Below are 26,711 nucleotides of genomic sequence, written 5' to 3' on the forward strand. Positions count from 1 at the left end.
ATACAAGATATTAATTGAACAACTGTGGCTCCCAGGTTAAGTCCTTTATGTTTTAAGGACATGCTAAGGATATTAAAATGTGTTTTCCTAACAGTTTCTTTTTGATTTGACCTCCATTTCTTTTCAATCTTATCTGTGCTTGCAAGGATGCTCACCTTTGGCTCTGATTTTCTTGGAGTAAGCAGATAATTAAACTGTTCTTTCTTTAACTTAAGAAAACCTTATTGGCTGCTTTCTGTTTCTGGTGAATTAGTTCACTACATTTTAATTGGAGGGAGGTACAGTCTTATGCTGGAAGGATAATGAATCTTTGTTACAGTTAACTGGGGAGTTTGAAATGATGGGAGCAGTTCTTCACCTGGTTGTACATGTGATAGGATAAGGTGACATAATATGAATATAAATTGTTTTCTATTCCCATTCCATATACACTGAGTCTTCAACACAGGATTAAACCTACTGATGTAGCAGTGCTGATCCTTGCTGTCACATTATTAGGTTTTCATTGTTTTTCCTTGCAAAGAATCAAAGATACTGAGGGAGCTGCCCTGAAAAATGCTCCAGTCTTTGTATTTTAATGCAAACGTGAGCTCTTGCTGTGAATTTGCATTTTCCCCAGTTAGAAAACCTAAAATATTCTTTTGTTTGGCATGTACTGTTGATCATAGAATTATGGAATCCTTACAGCAAGGAAACAGGTCATTCAGCCTATTGAGTCTAGAGAAACCCCCCCAAAGAGCATCCCACCCAGAGCCACCTCCTTACCCTATCCCTGTAACTCTGCAGCTCCCATAACTAATCCACCTAACCTGCACATCTCTGGACACTATGGGCAATTTAATACGGCCTATCCATCTAACCTGCATATCTTTAGACTGTTCATAGGTGAATTATCCCATTTCTTCACATTTAGAAACACACTCTTTTCTCTTTAAATGCTTGGAGGACAATCTCTTTTTCAACTTCAATGAACAATGAACAGCAAAGGTAAAGAAGCCACTGGCCCAATATATTCCTCTTATACGCTTTCAAGCCACGGAATTCATCAATGATTCACTGCCAGTAAGCAGCATTCTCCCTCCACGTTTTTGCGCTGTCACCATCACCACTGAAAGTTCTTTTCTATCTGCAAAGAGAAGAGCATTTGCATTAGTATATCCAGCTTCTAGTAAGTGAAAGTGCAACAGCATTCTCGATGCTTGATACCATCCAAGAGAAAGTGGCCTGCATGATTGGCACCACATTCCCAAATGTTCAGTCCTTCCACCATCACTGACCCTCGGCAGCAACAACATTTTTACCAACTTATAACCGTAAGCATATGGCATTTATGAGGTATGGAGCAGCAAGCAAAACAGCAAGAACACCCATCCCCAAAGTTCTCAAGCAACTTTGCTATCCTCGATGGACATGTATGAAAGCTTTAACAGGATTTTAACAATTATTTTTCATTAAAGACTGCACAGAAGTTTTGAAATGTACAGAAACATTGTAACCATTGAAGCATTGATGTCTCAATCAGCAATTACTGCTTAATAACATGCTTATCTGCAGCCATTACATTTGAAACCGAAAGAAAAATATACGTCAATTGTTTCTTTGATAGTGTAGGGAATTGGGGATTCAATTCCATTAACATTATAATCAGACATGTGTTTTATCTAATTTTGAGAGTCCAAAAGTTGCTATTTTTCACTGATGGAGTCAAAATGTTTCTTGAAGATATTAGCAATGCTCCAATAATGTGTTCATTACTTTAAATTAAGCACATGCCTGATCAGTGTTTGACCATCAAAACATTCTATCATTAAGTTCTTATTTGATCAGATTTTTTAAAGTGTACGATTGTCAGTTGGTTGTCCATAACTTGACTATTCCTGGAAAAAAAGACATACTTTGTTGAAGCTGTATGTTTTGCACTCAGTAGGACAATTCACAAGAGTTACTAATGGAGAGGGAAAGTAACATGGATACGTTATGAGATGAGGGTGTTGATTGATTGGCAAGTGGACGCTGATTGGTAAAAGTGTTGCCTTGAGAAATTTTTGTTGAGTTGAAGCAGGCACACAATAATCCAGGGACAGTCTTATCAAACTCCTATACAATCAAAGCAAGACTTCACTAATCCTGTACTCAAATCCTCTTGTGATAAAGGGTCAAATTCCATTCTGCTTCCTAATGGCTTGCTGCTCCTGCATGTTAGCTTTCAGTGCCTTATTGATGAGGACACTCAAAAACCTTTGCAGATTTACACATCCAACCTCTTACCATTTCAGAAATACTCTACACATCTGATTTTCCTGCGAAAGTGGGCAACCTCACATTTTATCACTTTAAATTCTACTCTACATGTTCTTGCCCAATCACAAAGCCTGTCCTGAAAACACTTTACAGATTCCTGCTTAGCTTTGTATCATCCGCAAATTTGGAAATATTACTTTGGTTCCCATGCCTAAGACACTAAGATACATGGCCCAAGTATTTATGCTTGTGTTGCACACTAGTCAATGCAAAAATGACTCATTCGTTCCTACTTGCTGTTAGCCAACCTTTTATCCATGCCTGCATATGTGATTTATTGTCCTTACAAATTTCCTGTGGGGGACTTAATTAATAGCCTCTGAAAATCCAAATATATTATTCAAAGATGAGCATGAGAATTCACTCAATGCATTGTCTAATGTTTATTCCTTAATCAACATCGCTAAAACACGTGTTCTTATTATAGTTCATGGGACCTGACTGGAATGTATCCCGTCACTAAGTCACCCTTTATTTACACATGCATCATACTTGTTGCTTGTCCAGCCTCCTCACAGCCAGCTCCATGAGCATACAGAACCCCTGACATTCCTGTTGGTATCTGTCAGCCAGGGGAGGTATCGCCATGTCAACACCGGATGTCGCTTGTGGTCACAATGTGCCAACACCTTAGACGTTGATAACTGCTTCTTCACTTCCCTAAAGACTATGTTTTGGCTATGAAACCATTTCCATGGCTGACCATTTTTCAATAGTAAACATAAGGGTGCCAGGATGGAGGACAGTTTATGTATGAACTTCCCATAATAGTTCACCAATCCAAGAAAACACCTAAGCTCCTGGACAGATGTGGGAGCTCGGCACCTTTTGATTGCCCTCACATTATCTTCCAATAGGTGTAACCCAGTTTTGTTGACTCTGTAGCCCAAATTAATCACTTGGGGTGCCTGGAACATACATCTTTCCCTTCTAAGGTTCTGATTTGGATGTTGCTAAGCAATTTAACTGTTCCACTGGCCTATGAATTCTCTTACTTAATTCAGGCCAAGAAGGCCCCTTTTGCTGAGTAGAGTCCACATACTGGCAGCAGCTACGATGACTTGTCAGCACAGATCCTGAAGAAAATGTTAACGGTTTGGCCAAGGCTTGGCTTTGTCTTGGGGTTGTGTTGTGGGCTGACCTAGAGTCCCTCAGGATATGTCTTCACTCAAGCGATTTACTCCAAACTCAATCGTCCTGGTGAGGATGTCCACTTCTATTGACATACCCGGTCACATTTGCTGCATTTTCCGATGACAAAACCAGTTGGGCTTCACCTAGTCGGTGTTTTTGTATGGTTACATCATTAATCCTCCTCTTGTCACGATTGAAATAACTCCACAGAGGCCGAGATCTCCTTACCAAGTCACCCTTTATTTACACGTGCAAAGTACTTGACGTGAAGACGACTCCCTCAGAGTCAGCTCTCAGAATGGAACCTTTGACACTCCTGTTTATATCTATCAGCCAGGGCTCCCTGATTGGACCAGGTCAACAACCCCAATCAGGGAACTCGTATGTTATGAGGTCTATCTGGTTGACCTCATTAATTCCCACACTTACTGTGCGTAAATTGGCTGTTACATTTCTCTTCGTTGCAAAAATGGCTATCCCTCAACAGTGCTTGATGGTCTACAGTGATGTTTTTAGCATCCTGATGTTGTGAATAGGGCTGTAGAAACGCTATATTTTTTTTAAAAAATGATGAATCGGTGTTTCAGTAGTGGTTTTATTCGATATAGGCAGGAGTCATGATTATTTTAACTTGTGCTTGTTGAACAATTTCAACTATCCAAGGTTACTTTCTCCAGCTGCAGTATGCCCTTGGGTGAACAAATACAGTCACTGCACTATTGGTCAGTGGGAATTGATGGGTACTTGAAAACCTTTGTTTAAAAAAAACAGACCAAACGAATAGGGAGATGAACATATTTGGCCTTCAGTGCTGGATGAATCACTGTTGTTGTATGCACCACAGATGACTTTGCTTGAATACAAGGAAAGACCTTGAGACTCTCGGCTTTTCACTTCATCTGTTCCTAAGTGGAACCTTGGAGGGACAAAATACAACAGAAAGCATCACTGGATTAAAAGTATTGAATTTGTTTTAACTGCCCCTTCTCAGATAAATAGAGATGGGAGGACAAAAACACTTAACTCAAGACTCAAGTACTGTCCTTTCCCCTAGGCCAGAGTCTATTTCAATCCAGCAGCACTCCATTAATAACAGACAGCATTTCATTAAATGACATACTTTGTTCCTCTAGGGTAGCCTTGTTTTCTGTACTGATCATTACAAAGAAATCACTTGGGGACTTGACACAGTGTGATCTATGTAACTGCCTGTATAGATTTTCATATATCACATGCTGGCCACAGAATTATAGCACTCAGTCTACCAATTCTCCCTTGTTACAAAGTAAAACATTGCACCATTTCGATTTTTATTCAGTCCAAGTGTTGATGGACAGCAATGAAAAATAGTGCACTGACAGGAAGCGACCAGTCCTTACTCTTAATTTGGAAATGCCAGTGAACTAAGTGAAATGCCGTACTGTGTTAAAATGTGGTTATATGTACAATCTATATGGTCATTTTCATTTGATTCTTTACAAACAGAATTTTATGTTCCCTGGGGGCAGGTTGGTAGATAGACAGGAGGCAGAAAATAGGGGGTAATGGCAGAGTGCTTTCCTTGTATCCACTCTCCACAATCCTCCAACCCCTGACCCCGATCCCAATGCAGTTTTAAATACAGTGGAGAATTTTTGCACAGCTCACCTGCCCTTGAGTTAATTGAGGTCCTTAAATAACCACTTAATGAGCATTTAGGGGTTTTTTTGCCCTCAGCGCTCTGAACCCAGTGGGAGGCAGAAGCATCATTTAGTTTTGAAGAGCCTCTAAGTCTCCACTCTTTGTACTATTAGCAGAAAAGTATGGGGAGGTGGGGAGAGACTCCCTTTATGGACCTGCTAGACCCAATGGAGTAGGGGTGGGGGATAGTGAGGGGAGAATGCAGTGAGGTAGTGGATGTGGATTCACCATTGACTTTATCACTAAATTCGTGGGGAAGCACAAAATCTGATTTTATAGTTAATGAGAAAAGTTCTGTAGATACCAACTTTTATAATACTTGCGTGGGATTGCACTTGTAATGAAAATAATAATGACTTTTGGTAAAAGTTTATTAATTACGTTTGCAATGTTGACTATCCCATTTTAAACTGGCATGTTTATGAACCTCTGGCCATAAGATTCTGAAGATTACAAAGAAATTCACAAATTTTTGTGTTCTTGGATCAAATTGATCATTTTCTGCATGACTTGGAGTGCAAATCCTGAAAGCAGTTGACAGGTAATCGTACGAATTAACATACAACCCAATCAATTAGCACTTGCATGAGCTGGTGGACAAAGATGTCTGACATCATTTCATGCTATAATCTGTGAGTTTGTCAAGGCAATCTTTGGCCAAGATACAATTTCAGTAATTACAGTGCATTTATCCTTTTGTAAATTGTGCCCATGGTTCAGCATATTCAGCAGTTTTGGTTTCCAAACTTTGTTTCTTTGTCAGATTTAGCGATCAAGAAATGCTTTGAATGCCAATACTTGGTGTTGAATGATTTTTCACTTTGTTACATAGTCTCAGTCTTAAACATATGCAGGGCAGACTTACCTTAAGTAAAGACAGGCTTAAAGTTATCTCTGTGGCAGAAAGGGTGTACCCAGATGTACTGACATGAATGGGACCACTTTGCACAGGTACATGGCTGCGTTAAATCAACCTTACTGCCCAAATGTGCTCAGTGATGAATGCTATTGTACCATGGAACAGCAGGCATGGAATCAACAGATGTTGATGGTGGCAGCATCATGGCGATATTACTAGATTAGTAACCCAGAGGAACAGACAAATGTGCTAGGGTCATGGGCTGAACTCCAAGCATAGTCACTAGTGGAATTTAAATTCAATTAGTTGATCTGGAATAAAGATATATCCTTAGTTATTGGTATTGCATGGGTAAAGGTTACAAAAGGGTTAATGTTGACAATTGCATTAGTGTTCAAGCAATGTGACCATTTGATACAGATTTGGATGCAGAATCAAGGAGTTCAATTTGAGATTCTGATAGGATCAGATGTCTCATAGTTGACTGTCTTAGTAATTATGCGGAAGCGGGTACTGCAGACGGTGAAGATTAGAGTCAAGATTAGAGTGGTGCTGGAAAAGCACAACAGGTCAAGCAGCGTCTGAGGAGCAAAATCAGGAACAGTGTAGATCAAGATGACAAAAGGAAAATTTAGCATATAGAATTTGATAGGAGGATATAGTCTGAAGAGTTTAAAATTGTGATATCATCAGGCGATGCATAAATTAAACTGGTGGATTTGGTGGGAAGAATGATTAAGACTCTAGCCACAGATGCTTATTTAGACAATCTGGTAAAGGGTTTGGCATTGTGTTTTAGGTTGCGATAAGTGGGAAAGCATCAGTTGTGTCCATGAAGAAATAAAAAGCCTTCAACCAGGCTTTAAAAGTCAAGAAACCACATTTTGATCAAACAAAATGTGGAACCCCCCCCCCCCCCCTCCTCCCATAAGCAATGCAAAGATACAGCATTGTTAGTTAATAGAGTTGAAACTTTATGGGGAGAAAATAAAACATCACTGCATTTCTGCAGATGTTTAAAATCTCATCAGCTTAGGCAAGAATATAGTATTGCTATAATAGAGTTTAAAATTTTGAGTAATGTTCATAGAGGCAGATTAATACAATAGTGAAATCCTACAATATTAAAATCTCAAAAGCAAGATTACAAACCCATTGATGTGCTGCAAGTTTGGAACAACTTTATAGCATTAGGAATAAATAATGACAAGTAGGAGTAATATAGGTAAAATTGTAAAACTACTATAAGATGCTGAAGAGTCATCTAGACTTTAAACACTAGCTTGCTCTGCCTCCATGGATGCTGCCTGACCTGCTGTGATTTCCAGCAATTTTCTTTTCCCAGTGCAGATGCAACTATCTGCAGCAATTTGTTCCTACACTACTTTAAGAGATCAGCTAAAAGAATGCAAGATTAGACATCTTGCAGAAAGCAGTTCTTATAATACAGAATTGCTTCAAAATTAAATGCTAAGTCACATGCAGAAGGAAAGACACTATTGTATTCAGTATCATGTGAAGTGGATGGAATTATAACATCTTAAGAAATTTTATTAGTTTTTGATAATTACTTACTCTGAGACCAAATAAAATTCTTGAAAGAGTTGAAGTTTAACAGAAGTGTTAAACATGAAAGGGAATTTGTTGATATTTCATTAACGAACACCACAGATTCATAAGAAATTATGAATATGGAGCTTTGAAATCAGAGTTTGTAAGTGACAAAATTATACATAAAGTTATTGACCAGTTTTCATCACATTTATTACAGACCAAAAAAGCTTTGACTTTAGAGAAAGATTTTCATTTTCTGCTGAATGCAGAAACCAGAAAGATTCACATATAAGTCCTGCAGTTGGGATATGAGAGCAACAGAATCCATCCACTTGAAAAAGTACAAACTTTCTAAAGGACAAGTAACAAGTCAATACAGGGAGTAAGGCCTGATCTTAAGAGTGAATATCAACACTATGGAACAGAAAAACCTCACAGACATAAGTGATGCTTAATTTGACAGAAGAATATCATATTTGTTAAACTGAGTGACGTTCAGAAGATGTTCAGAAGAATGACATCATTTCAAAGCAGCAGAAATGTTTGTAGTTACCTCGTTAAGGTAGAAAAACACCACTGAAAAAAAGCCATTACACAGATCATAGAACATAGAACAGTACAGCACAATAACAGGCCCTTCGGTCCAAAATGTTGTGTCAAACACGATGCTCAATTAAATGAATCCCTTGGTCCATGTCCCTCCATTCCTTAGATATTCATGTGCTTATCCAAAAGTCTCTTAAACCCCCAATGTATCTGCCTCCATCACCACCCCGGCAGCTAATTCCACACTCCTATCACTCTCTGTATAAAAACCTTGCCCCTCGTGTCTCCTTTGGACTTTCCCCTCTCACCTTAAATGTTAAACATTTCAATTCTGGGAAAAAGATTCTGACCGTCAAACCAAACCATGCATCTCATAATTTTATAGACTTCTATCAAGTCTCCCCTCAACCTCCATGACCGAAAGGAATTCTGAAAGGAAACTGGTGATTTAATTGACTTGAGTTTCACAGAACTTGGTTTTGTCAATGGACAGCTCATGGACTTTAAGCTTGAGATAGGGATGGCTGTCATATTCCTATACCATGGCTTAAGAAACAGATGCTACAGTCGGACTGGTAAGATTACATATGGCAATGGTATAAGGCTCAATAGTAAAGATATGCTACATTAACACCGAAGCTCAAAACTTATATGCAAGTTGAAAATGTCTATGTGACGTAGGTTTGCTCACTGAGCTGGAAGGTTCATTTTTAGACGTTTTGTCACCATACTAGGTAACATCTTCAGTGAGCCTTCAAATAAAGCACTGGTGATGAAGCCCACTTTCTATTTATATGTTTCATTTTCCTTGGGTTGGTGATGTCAAACCCCGTGGTGACATCATTTCCTATGGTGATGTCATTTCCTGTTCTTTTTCTCAAGTCAATGTGTTTGTTGATAGAGTTCCAGTTGGAACGCCATGGTTCTAGAATTCTTGTGTGTGTCTCCGTTTGGCTTGTACTAGGATGGATTTGTTGTCCCAGTTGAAGTGGTGTCCTTCCTCATCTATATGCAAGGATACTAGCAAGAATGGGTCATGTTGTATTGTGACTAGTTGTTGTTCATGTATCCTGGTGGCTAGTTTTCTGCCTATTTGTCCAATGTAGAGTTTATTCCAGTTCTTGCACGGTATTTTGTAAATGACATTAGTTTTGCTTGCTGTCTGTATAGGGCCTTTCAAGTTCATTAGTTGCTATTTTAGTGCATTGGTTGGTTTATGGGCTACCATGATGCCAAGGGGTCTGAGTAGTCTGGCAGTCATTTCCAAGATGTCTTTGATGTAGGGGAGAGTGACTAGGGTTTCTGGACGCGTTTTGTCTGCTTGTTTGGGTTCTTGCTCAGAAATCGGCAGACTGTATTCATTGGGTACCTGTTCTTTTTGAATACACTGTATAGGTGATTTTCCTTTGCTCTGCGTAGTCCCTCTGTGTTGCAGTGTGTGGTGGCTCATTGAAATAATGTTCTAATGCAGCTCCGTTTGTGGATGTTGGGCTGATTGTTTCTGTAGCTCAATATTTGGTCTGTATGTGTTGTTTTCCTGTAGACGCAGGTTTGAAGTTCCCCATTGGCTCTTTGTTCTACTGCGACATCTAGGAATGGCAGTTTGTTGTTGTTTTCCTCCTCTTTGGTGAATTTTATGCCAGTAAGGGTATCATTGAAGGTCTTGAAGGTTTCCTCTAATTTATTTCGTTTAGTGATGACAAAGGTGGCATCCACGTAGCGGACCTAAAGTTTGGGTTGAATGGTTGGCAGAGCTGTTTGTTCAAGTCTCTGCATTACTGCATCTGCTAAGAACCTGATATCAGAGATCCCATGGGTGCTCTGTTGGTTTGGCTGTAGGTTTTGTTGTTGAAGGTGAAGTGGGTGATAAGGCATAGGTCCACCAGCTTGACGATACTGTCCTTGCTGATGAAGTTGGTGGTGTTTGGTGTATGTGTCTTTAGTTCTTCTAATAATGTGGTCAGTGTATCCTTGGTCAGGTTGATGTTGATGGATGTGAACAGGGCTGTTATGTCAAAGCAGACCATTATTTCATCCTCTTCTATCTTAGTGTCTTTGATGGTCTTTAGGAATTCTTGGGTGGAGTGGATGGAGTGGTGTGACTCTTCTACTCAGTGTTTTAGGCTTTGGTGTAGCTCCTTGGTCAATCTGTATGTTGGTGTTCCTGGGAGCAAGATGATGGGTCTGAGGGGGGGGGGGGGCTCCTGGTTTGTGAATTTTGGGTAATCTGTAGAAGCGTGGTGTGTTGGATCTATGTGGTTTCATTTTTTGGAAGTCAGTCTTATTTATTTCTCCAGATTTCGGATGTTTTTTGAGTAGAGCTGTGATTCAGTTCTCTAGTTGTGGGGTCGAGTCTACCTCCACCTGTTGGTAAGTGTTGGTATCTGCAAGTAGTGCATTTGCTTTCTTAATGTAATCTCTTTGATTTAAGATGACTGTCAAGCGTCCTTTGTCTGCAGGTAGGATAACAATTTTTTTTTAGTCTTTTTAATGCTTTCTTTTCTTGTGTATTGAGTGTGTTTCCTTCCTTTTTCCTGCTTAATGTTGGTGCGACTGCCTGCCTGATGGTTTACTGCATTTCTTCTGTGAGTTGATTATCTTCCAGTGTTGTTTCTAATGCTGCTAGGAAATCTTTCTTGCCCACATCCTGGAAGTTGTAATTTAATTCTCTTACTAAGACAGCTTTCTTAGTGTCCATTAAGGATCAGTAAGATACATTTTTTATCCATGCTTCTGTGTTGTCAGTGTTATTATTTTGTGTACGTTAGTCTAGTTTTTTCTGCAAATTTAATTTTTTTCATTTTGTGTTTGTCACTGTCTAATATATATGGCTTGTTGTACTGTGTCTGTCCATTCATGGTCTGTTGCATTAGTGAGTAAAGATTTTTGGTGCAAAATTTCCCGGTTTTATTTACAGAGTTTGTTGTGGGCATCATTAATCATTTCTCTAAGCATTCTGCGGCTGTTTTTCTCTATTACTCTTTTGGCTAGTGGGATGTTAAAGGGACGTTTGTATTTAAGTAGCACCTGTTTCCTTAGGCATTCATGCAGGAAGTCCAGCTGTTCACAGGTGGTGCTCTGTCGGATGACATTTTTGGGCCAGTTTTAGCGTATTGTGCCCATAGGTGTTATTGGGTTTTGAGAGGATTTGTTACTCAGGTTGAGTTTCTGGATATATAGATTTGCTCACTGAACTGGAAGGTTCGTTTTCAGATGTTTCATCACCATACTAGGTAACATCTTCAGTGATCCTCTGAATGACGCACCGGTAGTGCAGCCCCCTTTCTATTTATATGTTAGAGTTTTCTTGAGTTGGTGAAGTCATTTCCTGTGGTGTAATCATTTCCTATGTTGATATCATTTCTGGTTCTTTTTCTCAGGAGGTGGTAGATGAGATCCAAGTCAATCTGCTTGTTGATAGAGTTCCTGTTGGAATGCCATGCTTCGAGGAATTCTTGTGCTTGTTTGTCTCTGTTTGGCTTGTCCTAGGATGGATATGTTGTCTCAGTCAAATTGGTGCCCTTCCTCATCTGTATGTAAGGATACTAGTGAGAATGGGTCATGTTGTTTTATGGCTAGTTGATGTTCATATGTATCCTAATGGCTAGTTTTCTGCCTGTTTGTCCAATGTGGTGTTTGTTACATTTCTTGCAAGGTCTATAAATAGAAAGTGTACTACATCACCAGTGCTTCATCTGGAGGCTCACTGAAGATGTTACCTAGTTATGGTGATGAAACACTTGAAAATGAACCTTCCAACTCAGCGAGCAAACCTATGTCCAGAACCTCAACCTGAGCTACAAATCTTCTCAAAACTTACTTATGTGTATGCAAGTCACAATCAACATTACTCAATTGTGAGTCTGTATCTATGTCATGACTTTAACTCTTTGCAGTTGCAGAAAGACTTCACCTCATTCCAAGAGAATAACTGATTCAGTTTAAGATCCTGCCCCAATGACCCTCTGTCTCTTGATAGTTTTAGTAATTATGTTTAACGTGCCATGGTGAACTTATAGAGTTATCCAGCAGGGAATCTTGTACTGCTTTCAAATGATATCTAGTTGTTAAGAGAAGTGCTTCTTCTTGTTAAGTCTCTTACATTGTTGGTTGCACATCAGTCCCTGTGGAGAGGGGCAATCAGTTTGTAAGGCCTTATTGTGGTTCTGCTCCTGGGCTTAGCCAAGGTGGTCAGTAATAAGTGCTGGCAGCAGGTCATGGAGGGTGCTTGACATCTTGTCCCTCTTTTGTGGTCACATCCACCCTGGTGACACTTGAAAGGGAGCATGCAGTTGCACGACAGGGATGGGGTGCATCATCACCCCAGATACTATTATTGTGGTTTAGAAAGTTTTTGTTCACCATTTTGATATGGTTTCATCAGAGTGCCCATGATGGGCTCTCTAATACAAGTAAAATTTTATAGGAGTAGAATAGAGGATTATTGGTAGCACTCTAACCCCTCCATCCATCCACCCCAACCATTAGCAGGTCGTGATTGTTTCTACAAGCACATCAACAATTGATGCCAAGGCAATATTGCTGATTTTCAGAAAAGTCCACCCAGTTCATGAATGTTCTTTAGGGAAGAGAATCTGTCCTCCTTACCCAGTCTGACCTACCTGACCAACAGCAATGTAGAATGACTTCTAACTGCCTTAGCAAACCATTCAGTTGATGGGCAATTAAGAATGGGTAACCAGTTGGGCACATATGACCCATGAAAGAAGTAGAGAACAGTAGTTTGCTAAAGTTACATAACAGTAATGTAAAATCTCTATAGGGTGGAAGTTCATAGAGTCCACACTGGCCCTCGGAAGACCATCCCACCCACACTCACCCCATCCCCGTATTTCCCACGACTTAACCCACACATTCCTGGACACTATGGACAATTTAGCAATGCCAATCCACCTAATCTTTGGACTGTGGGAGGAAACTGGAACGCCCATAGGAAACCCACACAGCCACAGGGAGAATGTGCAAACTCCACACAGACAATCGCTTCAGGCTGGAATCAAACCTGAGTCCATGGTGCTGTGAAGCAGCAGTGCTAACCATCGTGCCACCATGCTACAGTATCAAGTGTCAGCCGCTCAGTTTGGAATGAGACTGGACTCCAATGAAATAAAACAATTCAAAGAAAAATTTACTGAAATTTTCAAATGGTCTTCACATAACAATATGTGTCAAGGTGCAAGAAAGTAGTATGTAGAGAGTAGTGCACGCAGAAGATATGGCCTAAGCCAGGACATATCAGAACAGATGACCCAAAGATATTAAGGAGCAACATAAAGACAGAGGAAATTTTCTTGATGAAAAATGTCAATTTGAATCAGACCCCAGAGGCTGACTGATAACACTGACACAACATACCACCCATTTCCAAATACTGTTCTGATGCAGGCCAAATGTCAACTCTGATTCTGTCTCTATAGATACAGCCTGACCTGCTGAATCTTTTCAGTGCTTTCTGTTTTTAATTTTAAAATGTTTTGATTGATTTGAACACAAATAATCATTTGTTCTTTAAACTGGACAGAACTTTCATTTAACACTAGGCTGTGGAACAGCTGTGTCTAATCACTTTGAAATATGGCAGCACTCCAGTGAGTTGAAACACTTAGAAGAAAAATTCACCAAATGTTTCCAACTAAGCGTACCAGACAGGATTTAAACATTCCTTACAAATCGACCTCTGCATTTTGAAATTAGTTGCTTTGTACATCCCCCAACTAAATCAATGGTGAGTCAAAAGAAAATACTGTTTCCGGTTTTGTCTCTTCAATGGCCTTGATATTCATAGGATTTTTAAAAAAAAATGTACCTACCTAAAATTCCCCATGACAGTTTTTGACATTAAAATGTCAGTTGCTGCTCTTTCACTGAGAAGCAAGTATTCACCACAACAGTGATCCATTCAGGTTATGTAGCCATGCAATCAATAGCTGTTAAGTGCTGCAGTATTGCAATTAAAAGTCTACAGGTTATTTCACTTTGTTCTTCACTCAAAACAGATGGTATGTGCCACCGTGGATCGCAATGAAAGTGCAGATCCATCGGGCTCTGATCATCTGCACATCAAAAATAATGATTACGTCAATAATATTGACAAAGTATTTGCGTACTGTGGGATAAAACTTTGATCCTTGTTAGTTGTGAGTGTGTTGTTCGTCAGAATGTATCATTAAAGTAAACATTCGACTAGCAATAATTCTTCTTTTAAGTTGTGGGAAAACATGAGTTAAACAATACATCTATTTTTATGTATTAAATTCAATTTTACCTTCATTTCCGCAATAAAATTGAGGCTGTGCAAAACGGTAAGGTTTAGTGCAATAGAAAAACAGTGTTGGAAATTCAAACTGGAAACAGCAAATGCTGGAAATACTTAAAATGTCAGACTTTATCTATGGAGGCAGAAACAGAGCAAATGATTGGAATTTAATGGCTGTGGTGGATGACTAGTGCAATGGCACCAAGATGGCGGTGGTGTAGGACTCCTGAGATCAAATGCTCTGTCTGTTTCTTTACTTTCATTCTCTCTCTTTTTGCATTTTCTGTTCTTTGATCTTTTTATCTCCCATCTTCAGGTGGCATTTGCGATGTTCCAGGATGAAAGTCAGCATGGATTCCCGGCCTCAGTGTGGACTCAGACTCCCAGCCTCAGTGTGGACTCAGACTCCCGGCCTCAGTATGGATTCCCGGCCTCAGTGTGGACTCAGACTCCCAGCCTCAGCATGGATTCCTGGCCTCAGTGTGGACTCAGACTCCCAGCCTCAGTGTGGACTCAGACTCCTGGCCTCAGCATGGATTCCCGGCCTCAGTGTGGACTCAGATTCCCGGCCTCAGCATGGATTCGAATTCGTGGCCTCAGTGTGGATTCAGACTCCCAGCCTCAGCGTGGACTCGAATTCCCTGCCTCAGCATGCACTCAATCTCTCAGCCTCAGCTTGCACTCGATATCCTGGCCTCAGTGTGGACTCAGACTCTCGACCTCAGTATGGACTGAGACTCCCAGCCTCAGTGTGGACTCGAGTTTCCAGCCTCAGCGTGGACTCAAATTCCCGGGCTCAATGTGCACTCGAACTCCTGGCCTCAGCATGGACTCAAACTACTGGCACGACTGCCTCGAGGTGAAACCTGGCACAGTCTGAGTTGGCGGGACTGTTATTCTGAACTCTATTTCTCTATTTTCCTAAGTTATTGCTGGCCCCTTTACTTGTTTATTTTTCTATATTTTTCCTTGAAGAATCTGTACTTAAGAATCTGTACCTAAGGAGGCTCCTTAAGTGATGGCTTGTAAACATTTCAGTGTACTCATGTGTGTAGATTAATTCAAACTGATCGCAGTCCTGCCACAGGCTTTTCTGAGTAGCTTAAATCAAGATTTAATTCCAATCCTTGGGCCCTAGTTCCTGGAAGGGGAATGAATCCCAGGACATCTTTGTGTGTGATGGATGCCCTCACTTCTGAGAGCTGCTAGCCAGTCAGTAAACCAGGAGATTGGCAGAGCTGGCAATGCCAGCTGATTTTGCTGTTCAGTTAACCTCAGGGATCGAACATGGAGACCAAAAGGAAAAGTGCGTGGGTTAGGATTAAAGTTGGGGTTAGGGCAGACATGGAAGCTGCAGAGAGAAAGGTGAGGGGCAGTTGACTTAAAGAGCAGAGATGGAATCTTGCTGTGGGTCCTGGTGGTGGGTGACACCATTTGGCATGGAATGCAGCAAATGGTGAAGAAGGCAAATGATGTTTTGGCCTTTATAGCGAGTACAGGAACTGGGATATCTTACTGCGATTAGACAGAACCTTAGTAAGATCATACCTGGAGTATTGTGTACAGCTTCCTTATCTGAGGAAGGATGTTCTGGCTATAGAGGGAGGGCACTAAAAGTTTATCAATTTGATTCCTGGGATGGCATATGAAAAGATATGGCATTAGTTTGGTCTATATTCACTGAAATTCAAAAGAATGAGGGGGGAGTTGCGTAGAAACCCAAAAGAATTGACAGGGCTAGACAGAATAGGGTGACATAGTGGCTCAGTAGTTAGCACTGCACCAGGGACCCGGGTGTGATTCCACCCTCAGGTGACTGTCTGTGTGGAGTTAGCACATTATCCCTGTGTCTGCGTGGGTTTCCTCCGGGTGCTCTGGTTTCCTCCCACAGTCCAAAGATGTGCGGGTTAGGTGAATTGGCCATGCTAATTTGGCCATAGTGTTCAGGGATGTGTAGGTTAGGTGCATAAGTCAGGGGTTAAATGTAGGATAACAGGGTAGGGGAATGGGTCTGGGTGAGTTATTCTTCAGAGAGTTGGTGTGGACTTGTTGGGCTGAAGGGCCCATTTCCACAATGTAGAGATTATATGAATAAATGTAAGAAGGGTGTTCCTGATGATAAGGGTCACAGACAAAGGATATGGGGTAAGCCCTTTTGGACAGGATTAAGGAAAAATTACTTAATGCAGAGAGTGGTGAACCTGTGGGCTTCATTAACACAGAATGAGTGTTTTTAAGAAGGAACTGGATGTAGTTCTCCAGGCTAAAGGGTTCGAAAGTATGGGAAGAAAGCGGGTTGCTGTGTTGGGTGATCAACCATGATAGTACTGAAAGGTGGTGCAAACTTGAAGGGCCAAATAGCCTACTCGTCCTCCTTTTTCTATGTCCGCTGAAGGGCTTTGGTTTACCCCTGGACAAACTGGTCATTCTCAAGCCATCCCACATCAGACTACAGGAAGGATGGGCAGTCTTCAGCCTGCATATGCCTGCCACCTCCAAAACAACATTGGTGTTGGGGGGTGGGGAAAGTGAAATTAAGGTTTGTCCAAATTTTAGGTTAATAGCTTCCCAATCAGAAACTGCAAAGGAAGACCAGTGTAACAGATTCTGTCTAAATATCAAGAGAGGGAAATGGGTGAGGAGGAAAGAAATAAAAGGAAGTTCTGTGGTATGGTTAAACCACAAAGAGGAATGGTAGTGAAGAGAAGGAAATAAATTAAAAAAAAAGCAATGAGAATAAAATCAGAATACTCTATGGGATAAGCAGGAAAATGGTGAGAGAAATGAAGCAGATTGGTTAGATTTTACAAGATGATCTCTGTCCACCCCTCTGCCCAACTGAATGTATGTGTATATCCCACCATATCCTCACAGCTACATTGCAATAATTTAACACCAAGCACAACATGACCTCAACAGTGAGTTAAATTGGATAGAGTGGAAAACTAATGTAGCCTTAAAGCCAATTCAGTTTTCCATCGTACGAGTGAGGTTAAACATCCCCCTCAATGTAAATGTGAACAATGACCAAGAAACAAGGGGAGAGTATTGCTGAGTTTGGTCATGATTTCACTGAGGTGGCCCTATGGCTCAGTGGCTAGCATTGCTGCCTCACAGCACCTGGGACCTAGGTTCGATTCCATTCCTTCTGCTGTTCATGCTTGGTCTATCAGAGATGTGTCAAATGATTGGTTCCTTCATGGCTGTTCCTATTACAATTAGCTGGTCTTGGTTCAGAGATTCTGGATGTGTCAGTGAGGATGTGGAGTGTTTTCAGCAAGAATGCCTTTAAAGCATTTCCTCTACTCTCCTGGTAATCACTTGCTGTGATGAAACTTGGAGTAAAGAGTTTGATTTGGAAGCTTTGGGTTAGGTGTGTGGATGATGTGGCCCATGGAATGCAGCTGATGGGACTGTAAACCAGTGTTCTGGTGTTGAGAATGTTACCCTCAGAGAGGACACCATTACTGAAGTCCTCCAACTGTCAATCAATAGGCAGGATTTTGTGAAGGCATTGCCGGTGATATTTCTAGAGGGACTTGAGGTGACTTCTGTACATTACCCATGTCCCCGATACATGCAGCACGGGCTCGGTGCTGGGTTTGATGCCTTTGTCATCTTTTCCTCAAATGGCCAAAGACTGTGCTGGCTGTCTGGAGGTGACATTGAGTTTCATCGGTGATCTCTGCTCTCCCTGAGGAGACACTCACTAGATGAGAATTGAGTCACTTGGCACAAAGACTCATTTGATTGCTCAGTGGGTACAAGGTGGTAGAGAATATCTGTCTTCTGGATGTTTATCCTAAGGTCCACCTATCCTGAGGTAGGGGTTTGGGGGCTTTAAATATTTGCATGCCATCATGTAGTAAGCAGAGCGTGGTGACGAATTTCTGCAGGCAACCAGATTTGAGGAAGACATTCCTACTTCCTCCTGGCTGACAGAGACTGAAGGTCCTTGAGAGGTCAAAGAAGGTCACATAGAGAGGTTTCTGTTGTCCTTTTATAGAGACTGTATTAATATGGGTGATTTCCCTCTTTGACATCTGCTATGAAAACTCTTATTCAGCAGATAGTTAAATCGTTCTTCGCGGGGTGAAGTTCAAAGGTCTGACTCCATCAAAGAGCACTTTTTGGAACAGAGTTGTTCTCAGAGAATTTCTGTTGAACACAACTTCTGCAAAGGCCTGAGTACTGACTTGAGTGCCTATTGAACTGTTCTGGTCAAGATCAACTCTTAACTTCAGTTCACCAGGTTAAGAGTAATGGAATGATATGCTAATGGGGCTTAATGAAGAAGGAGTCAGAGGTTCATGTTGTACCTAAAGACCAGCATGAAGCTACTGGGCTGGATGACCCATTTCTGTGTTGTAAATAGTTTGTAATCTTGCCTACTTAATGAACACAGAAAATACAGAATGAAAACACATTAATTAATCGTAACATTAATTTACCATTTTCATCCTGCAGTGGAGAATTGCACTACAAGGGAATGAGAGTCAGTGTGTGTGTGTGTGTGTGTGTGTGTGTGGGTGTGTGGGTGTGTGTGTGTGTGTATGGGTGGGTGTGTATAGAGCCAACCACTGGCAGCTTATTATCAGAGTGGAGAGTTACCTCTGATCCTCCGTTCAACTCTTTTAAATGAACAAGAATGGTATAGACAGCCCCTGGTGAGCACTGTAGCAAAAGGTTAAAAGATCAATGAAAACTTTCAAACAGAAACTTGTCAAAATTAAATGCTGCAACTCAGCTTACTAAAATCAAAGGGGCCTGTTTGGTTACACAAAACAAAAACAACTCATAGTCTTAGCAACAGGTTGAAATTTATTGAGTGATAGTGATGAGTATGCATTACGTTGCCTTATTAAACTTAATTAATAAGCATGTCAGGAGTCAGTCATGTAACATCTGACACCATTAGAGTCTCGATCTTTGATTATCCACCTAAGACTGCGTGACATCATCAGATTGAGTGGAATTGAATGGGATCTCCAATATTGCACATTTGCAGAACTGTAACCTGATGCAACAAGAGACAGGACTGCCATATTGGAATGCTCATATCTACACACTGCCACCTACCGCCCCCCACCACCACCCCCAACACCCTCTACCATTACCACCCACCTCCCCTTTCCATGCTCCATTTTTGTATGCAACAAGACAGTTTAAGTGGAAATCTGCAAGGATGATGCCCTGGTGTCGGTATTAACATCCCAACATCCTTAATATCTTCTCTAATCCAGCCATAAAATTTGTCCGAAGTACTTATAAAACTCTTGTTTTGTCTCAGCTGGGGGATTGTGACCAATTCTGAGTACCATACTTGAGGAAGAACACCAAAGATGCTGAATATATTTACAGAATGGTATCAGAATTGAAGCATCTCAGTTATGTGGAGACACCAGAGAAGATGGAGCTTTGTTTTAACTTGTTGAACATCACTGGTTTGGTTAGCATTTATTGCCTTTCCCTAATTGCCCAAAGGGAGGCAGTGTGAGCTTCATTCTTGAACTGCTGTAGGACCCCCACAGTACTGTTTTAGCGGGACTTTTGAATTTTGATTCAGTGACATGAAAGGAACAGTGATACAGTTCCAGGTCGTGATAGTGTGTGGTTTGGAGAGGAACTTGCTGGTGGTGGTGTTCCCATGCATCTGCTGCTCTCGTCCTCCTAGATGGGTTTAATCCTCTGGGTGCAGAGAAGGTGGGATTGACTACTGGTGTTCAACATCAGGACAGGTTTTAATGAGGTGAATAAAATAAATCATTTCCATAATAGGTGACTGGCAACTATGAGAATGACAAGGAGGAATATTTTGATGCTGTTAGTTGTTTTGAACTGGAGTTCACTGATTTTTGGAGAGGTGGAAAAGATGCAGTTAGAAAGGAAATTGGATACAAGATGTACTAGGAAACAGAAACAATTAAAGGGTTATGAAATTACAGAGGGAAAGGCACTAATTGAATAGCATTTTTACAAAGTTGGCGCAGGCATAATAGATTAAATGGTCTTTTTGATTACTGAGTTTTTTGGTCCTCTGACCTAATATCATCATTATACCTTAGTGTCATACTTTGTTTTATAATGCACCTATGAAGTATCATTGTATATTATTTTAATATAGCCTTTACTATAAAATAACTTGTTGTTGCAGCTTCAATTAGAAATGGAGGTTCCTTCTTCGATCACCAGAACACACCTGTGACACTACGCAGTGCATCTTTCACTCCTGTGAGTGGGTGGGAAAACACAGCAGAAGTTACCATCTAAATTGATGAAATAAAGAGCATGACATTGGTCCAGAATGATGTGTAATTTGGCACATATGTAATTTGTCCTTGATGAGGATCACATTTCATTATTTACGAGAACAATGTGTCTTTTTTTCTTTTTCTTTTGGTGGCCATGTCATGTTTCACTTTACCCCTATGTGCCCTCATCCCACTTGACAAATTCTATTATTGATTCCAGAGAATAAAGGGAATTTACAGTCAGTGTATTTGTATAAGTATGACTCATGGATGGTGGGTGTTTAAGTTCAGAAATGTTTACATTCCAATTCACCCTGGTGACAGCATTCATCAATTCAAAAGTTAATGTTCCATAAATAGATATTACCAACATCTGTATAATTTGAAATCGCCATGTCTCAGAATAGTTTTGCAATAATACAATTGTGATAGCGCCTTCCACAAATCCAGGATATTTTTGTTGAGCTAACCTTTAATTCTTTAAGATAACTCACTAACTACTGAATTGTTTTAGTTTCCTTTTCAGTTGAATGTGCACAGGAACATAACTGAGCATATAAGTCAGCCACTCAGGCAAAACAAATCTATGTTCTGGGGAGCAAGTTACTGCAGATGTTGGAATCTGTACTGAAAACAAAATGTGCTGTAAATCACATTGGGTCAGGCACCTCCTGTGGAAAGAAAACAAGTTCGAACCTAGATGACTCTTCATCAGAGCTGACATGAAGTGTGGAAGGGGGCAACATTAATGCAATAGTGGGTGGAGTGATGGAGTGCTGGGGAAAATAGGATATTTATAAGTCTATGTTCTATATCAGGGTCCTTATGTTTCACTCTGCTTCAACCTAGGAAGATTTCTCGTGATGGTTAGCTCTGCCATTTCAGAGGGAAGTTTAGAGCCAATCTCATTTCTATGGGACTGAAGCCTCATGTAGATCAGACCAAGTAAGGACAGCTGATTTCTGAATCCCTAAAGGTCATTAGCAAAGTGGCTGAGTATTTAAGACTCTTGTGATTGTCAAATTCAAACTCCCCTATTTCTTTGGTTGGATTTGAACCCATAAACTCTGAAACATTCCCATAAGAAAAAAATGACAGTTAAAGTGATGAAGCAGACATCCTGGCTTGACTCATCTTGTATACTTGAAAATGGAGCTCCATTGCTACCAGTACATTCATTCTCAAGGTTTTATTGTTAATTGGTCTTTCCTTTTGGATCAGTCTGTGCCTCTGAGCTACTAATCCAATAACATTGACGTTGCATTACTGTTGCCATCATACATCAGGTCAGATTGACTGCTCTTGACCTTCAGATGGCTTTGGTCTAAATGTGACATTGTGGTGGTTGGAAGCCAGTAACTCAGCCTCAAGAGGTCACTAAAGAAGTTCCTCAGGACAGACATTTTCTAACCAACCTATTCAGAGATGTTAATGTATACCTTTGGAGCAGGTGGGACTTGAACTCTGGTCTCCTATCTTAGAGGTAGGAACATTGCCACTGCACTACACTGAGCTCCCAAGCTTCTCAGGCTAGTAACAGAGGCTTTATCATTGTCAGCTGCTTCATCAGTCCTTCCCTCCATTATACGGTAAGAAGTGAGGATGTTTGGTGGTGAATGCACAATACTCAGTACTATTTCTAACAACTTACAGCTCCGCTGGTACTGAAACAGTCCATACCCATAAGCAGTGAGATCTAGACAACATTCAGGCTGTTTGTGGCAAGTGGCAGGTGACATCTGTGTCACCTAAGGCATCATCTCCAACAAGAGTCTAACCTTGATGTCTAATGACATTGCCATTACTTGCATTCCCCACCATTAACAAAATCAAAATTCTGGAACTGTACCCATCAGAGAAGCATGTGCATAACTACAGCACATGACAACTGTGGTTCAAAGTGGCAGCTCATCACCATCAAGATTGATTAGAATGGTTCATAAATGTTGTCATCCAATGATGCTCACATCCTTTCAATAAATTTAGTTTAAAACATATCTTTTCACCCTTTTGTCTAGTATTCCAGTGAATGAAGTTATGCTATTTGCCTCAAGCACTCAAAATGCTTGGTGAGTCTACACCCTAACCATCTTCTGGGTAAGAGGTACATCTTGACCTCTTTACTAAATTTATTAGTGATTATCTTATATTTATAGTTTCTAGTTTTGGGCTTTTATTAGGTTGAAACAAACTTCCCAATATCCGTCCTTAGAAGCTCCATATTGTCGTGAAGACCACCATCAGATGACTTTCCTGCCATAATTAGGGAGCGTCTTGTATTGTCAGATTGGTCCCTCCTAGTAATCCTTCATTTCAATCCAAAAGGATTCTGCTTCTATCTTAGCTTTAGTTGTGCCGTTGCTTAACTGTCTTTATTTATCATGTTTTTCAATATTTCACTCCGATTTTTAATACCCCTATTTCTCATGAAGTACTTCTTGGATTTATTTGTGACTTTCACAGTTATTACTCCAGGCTTTTAGCTGCCATGAAATTCTTCATCCCTTCATTATTTTAAATATCTTTATCCGGTCACTGATTTCCCTTTTCCAGGGATTAGAGTTCTAATTCAATCAATCTTTCATGACAACTATACCTTGTTAAAACTAATAAATTGCCCATGTTGTTACCTGCTGGTACGATTCTATAGGAAATGGTGGGATGATGTGGAAACCCCAAATTGATGCTACTAAAGGGGAGCTTTGCATTCTGATGTCACTTACTGGGAAATTGTCTTCAACCTAGAATGTTTCATGCATGTGGAAAATTGTACAGATTACATCCCAACATTCCATATGGACTGCTGATGGTAATTTTGAAATTCAACCCTGACATTTATTTCCTATTGATTCCCAGTTTTTCTGTATCCAAGACATTATTGTCAGATTGTAATTTCATTTAAGATTGAATTAGACTTTTAAAAACTAATTTAAATGGCTTATTAAATACCTTGATGTGATTACAATAATGATTTAAGATGTATGATAGGGCTCTTGTGGCTATCTGGGTTAGAAGTCTTTAATTCATATTCTAGCTGCTCCAGAGGTGTGTTCTGACAGAACTGGTTGGTTAAAAATATCTGTCTGATATACACTGGCTGTGGAATACAATTTCTTTAATCAATGATAATTCTGAAAAACTCCATGTCTAAAACACTGCATGGTACGCCTTTCATAAGGATATGAAAAAATAATGTTTAAATGCAAATAAAACTGAAAGGAAATGACGGGTTTCCTGAAATGTGCGCTTCTTGTTTCACAGCTGAATGCTCGGGATTTTGACATAGAGAATTCCTCTTCTGTAAATATACTTAACCACAGATTAATGAGTGCAGATAGTAAGATTGCATTCTTGATTCCAGTCTTTCTTGATTTCTGCAGCAATTTTTGGACTTTACTAAATTGGCTTGGGTAGAGTGTGATATTTTACATAGATATCTCATTAGTTTAAAGTATAGTCTCCCGGCTCTTAGCTGGTTTGAATGTGTACTTATATTGTGCCCTGAATATGTTTAAAAGACATACAAATTCATAAAATGCACTTTGAAATCAGGGAACACTTATTAGAGGTGATCAGAAGTTTGAGTTTTAAGGCGGATTCTAAAGTGGGAGGCAGATGGAATATAAGAGCAGAAGTCCTGACAGGGAATTTGAGAGAATGGACCTAGATGGCAGAATTTATGACTGCCAGTGAGAGTGCAAAGGAAACAGTCAAGGCACAAGAGACAAATGTGAGGGGGAGTGAAAGAAACAGGGAAGGGGGTTTATTGTAAGACATTTATATATAGGTAGAAGGAAAACTGTAAAGGTGATTTAAATATAAGAATAGTTTTTTAATGACCGGGAGTCATAGTAAGTCAGCAATGAATGTTCTTAAAATTTCTCAGACATTTCTGATTGAGCACTCTGAGGCATCCTTGAGCAAATCATAATAAGCATGATGATGCATTATGAACCCAGCTCAACTGTCCTTCGTGTTAACTTCAGAAATATTGGGAATGAAGTCAGTGTTTCAGAGACCCCTGAATAATGCATTTTAGTAAATCATACAATTAAGCAGGCTTATAGTTATATGGGAAATCCTACTTCACCTGAACAGGAGGCATCTGAAAGAGTATAATTTCAGCTACTGTACAAACTTTGATCTTGTGTAAATGTCAACCCCCCCAAATCTTAATCAAAAAATTCAAACTCATTTTGCATTTATCCCCTCCTCACTTCTGAAGTCAGACACAACCCGGGCATGAAACAACTTGATAGAATGCGATATTTTCTCATCAACTTGTTCAGAGAAATTATGACACACCGATGGAGTAGATTGGACTTGAACCCAGGCTTTCTGACCAGAGGTGAGGACACTATCACTGCACCACAAGAACCCTCAACTTGATAGAGTTGCAGAACAGTGGAGCCTTAATGACAGACTTTTGGCCCTTTTACACCTTGAAGAACAGTTGTTTTTGTTAACTCTGTAACAATGAGCTGATGGTCAAGTATGGATTTTAACCACTCTGAAATACTAATTGTGTAAAGGTTGACTACTTCTTGACTAGAAGTTTGATCTTAGAAATTGACTTTTTTTTTGTGTAAGTTTGCTCGCTGAGCTTGAAGGTTTGTTTTCAGATGTTTCATCACCATACAAGGTAACACCATCAGTGAGGATCAGGAAAATTGATGTTTCGGGCAAAAGCCCTTCATCAGGAATGCAGGCAGAGTGCCTGAAGGGTGGAGAGATAAATGAGAGGAGGGTGGGGTGGGGGAAGGTAGCAAAGAGTACAATGGGTGAATGGGGGTGGGATGAAGGTGATAGGTCAGAGAGGAGGGTGGAGTGGATAGGTGGAAAAGAAGATAGGCAGGTAGGACAAGTCATGGGGACAGTGCTGAGCTGGAAGTTTGGAACTGGGGTGAAGTGGGGGAAGGGAAGATGAGGAAACTGGTGAAGTCCCCATTGATGCCCTGGGGTTGAAGTGTTCCGAGGTGGAAGATGAGGCTTCTTCCTCCAGGCGTTGGGTGGTAAGGGAGTGGCAGTGAAGGATGCCCAGGACCTCCATGTCCTCGGCAGAGTGGGAGGGGGAGTTGAAATGTTGGGCCACAGGGCGGTGTGTTTGATTGGTGCGGGTGTCCCAGAGAAGTTCCCTAAAGCGCTCTGCAAGGAAGCGTGCAGTCTCCCCAATGTAGAGGAGACCGCATCGGGAGCAACGGATACAATAAATGGTATTGGTGGATGTGCAGGTAAAAGTTTGATGGATGTGGAAGGCTCCTTTGGGGCCTTGGATTGAGGCCGCACAGACTCCGGGCCACCTTTAAACCAGCAGAGTTCGGAATCGAACAGGACAACCAGTACAGTCTACAGATTCAAGATCCTCCGCTCCACGCTCGCAGTAATGCGCTGGCACCTAGTCTCTCTACAGTCAGCTATGCCCTAAGAGGACCAGTTCCACCACAGAACACACCAGATGGCCTCCTTCTTTAGAGACCGCAATTTCCTTTCCCACGAGGTTAAAGATGCCCTCCAATGCATCTTGTCCACATCCCGCACCTCCGCCCTCAAACCCCACCCCTCCAACCGTAACAAGGACAGAACGCTCCTAGTGCTCACCTTCCACCCTACCAACCTTCGTATAAATCAAATCATCTGGTGACATTTCCACCACCTCCAAAAAGACCCCACCACCAGGGATATATTTCCCTCCCCACCCCTTTCTGCCTTCCGCAAAGACCGTTCCCTCTGTGACTACCTGGTCAGGTCCACGCCCCCCAACAACCCACCCTTCCCTTCTGGCACCTTCCCCTGCTGCTGCAGGAATTGCAAAACCTGCACCCACACCTCCTCCCTCATCTCCATCCAAGGCCCCAAAGGAGCCTTCCACATTCATCATACTTTTATCTGCCCATCCACTAATATCATTTATTGTATCCGTTGCTCCCGATGCAGTCTCCTCTACATTGGGGAGACTGGACGCCTCCTAGCAGAGCACTTCAGGGAACATATCTGGGACACCCGCACCAATCAACCACACCGTCCTGTGGCCCGACATTTCAACTCCCCCTCCCACTCTGCCGAGGATGTGAAGGTCCTGGGCCTCCTTCACCGCCGCTCCCTCACCACT

General features: G+C 41.0%; 1 long non-coding RNA gene across 1 annotated transcript in view; it reads right to left on the bottom strand.

Annotated features, from left to right (window-relative positions):
• Positions 1-777: 777 nt before the first annotated feature.
• LOC140468870 (uncharacterized) overlaps positions 778-26,711 on the bottom strand; it is a 65,941-nt gene continuing 40,007 nt past the window's right edge. The window contains exon 3 of the long non-coding RNA XR_011955858.1: positions 778-1,126. This is a non-coding gene — a long non-coding RNA (uncharacterized lncRNA). The remainder of the gene's footprint in view (positions 1,127-26,711) is intronic.

Source organism: Chiloscyllium punctatum, chromosome 48, assembly GCF_047496795.1.
Source record: "Chiloscyllium punctatum isolate Juve2018m chromosome 48, sChiPun1.3, whole genome shotgun sequence".
NCBI classification, from domain to species: Eukaryota; Metazoa; Chordata; class Chondrichthyes; order Orectolobiformes; family Hemiscylliidae; genus Chiloscyllium; species Chiloscyllium punctatum.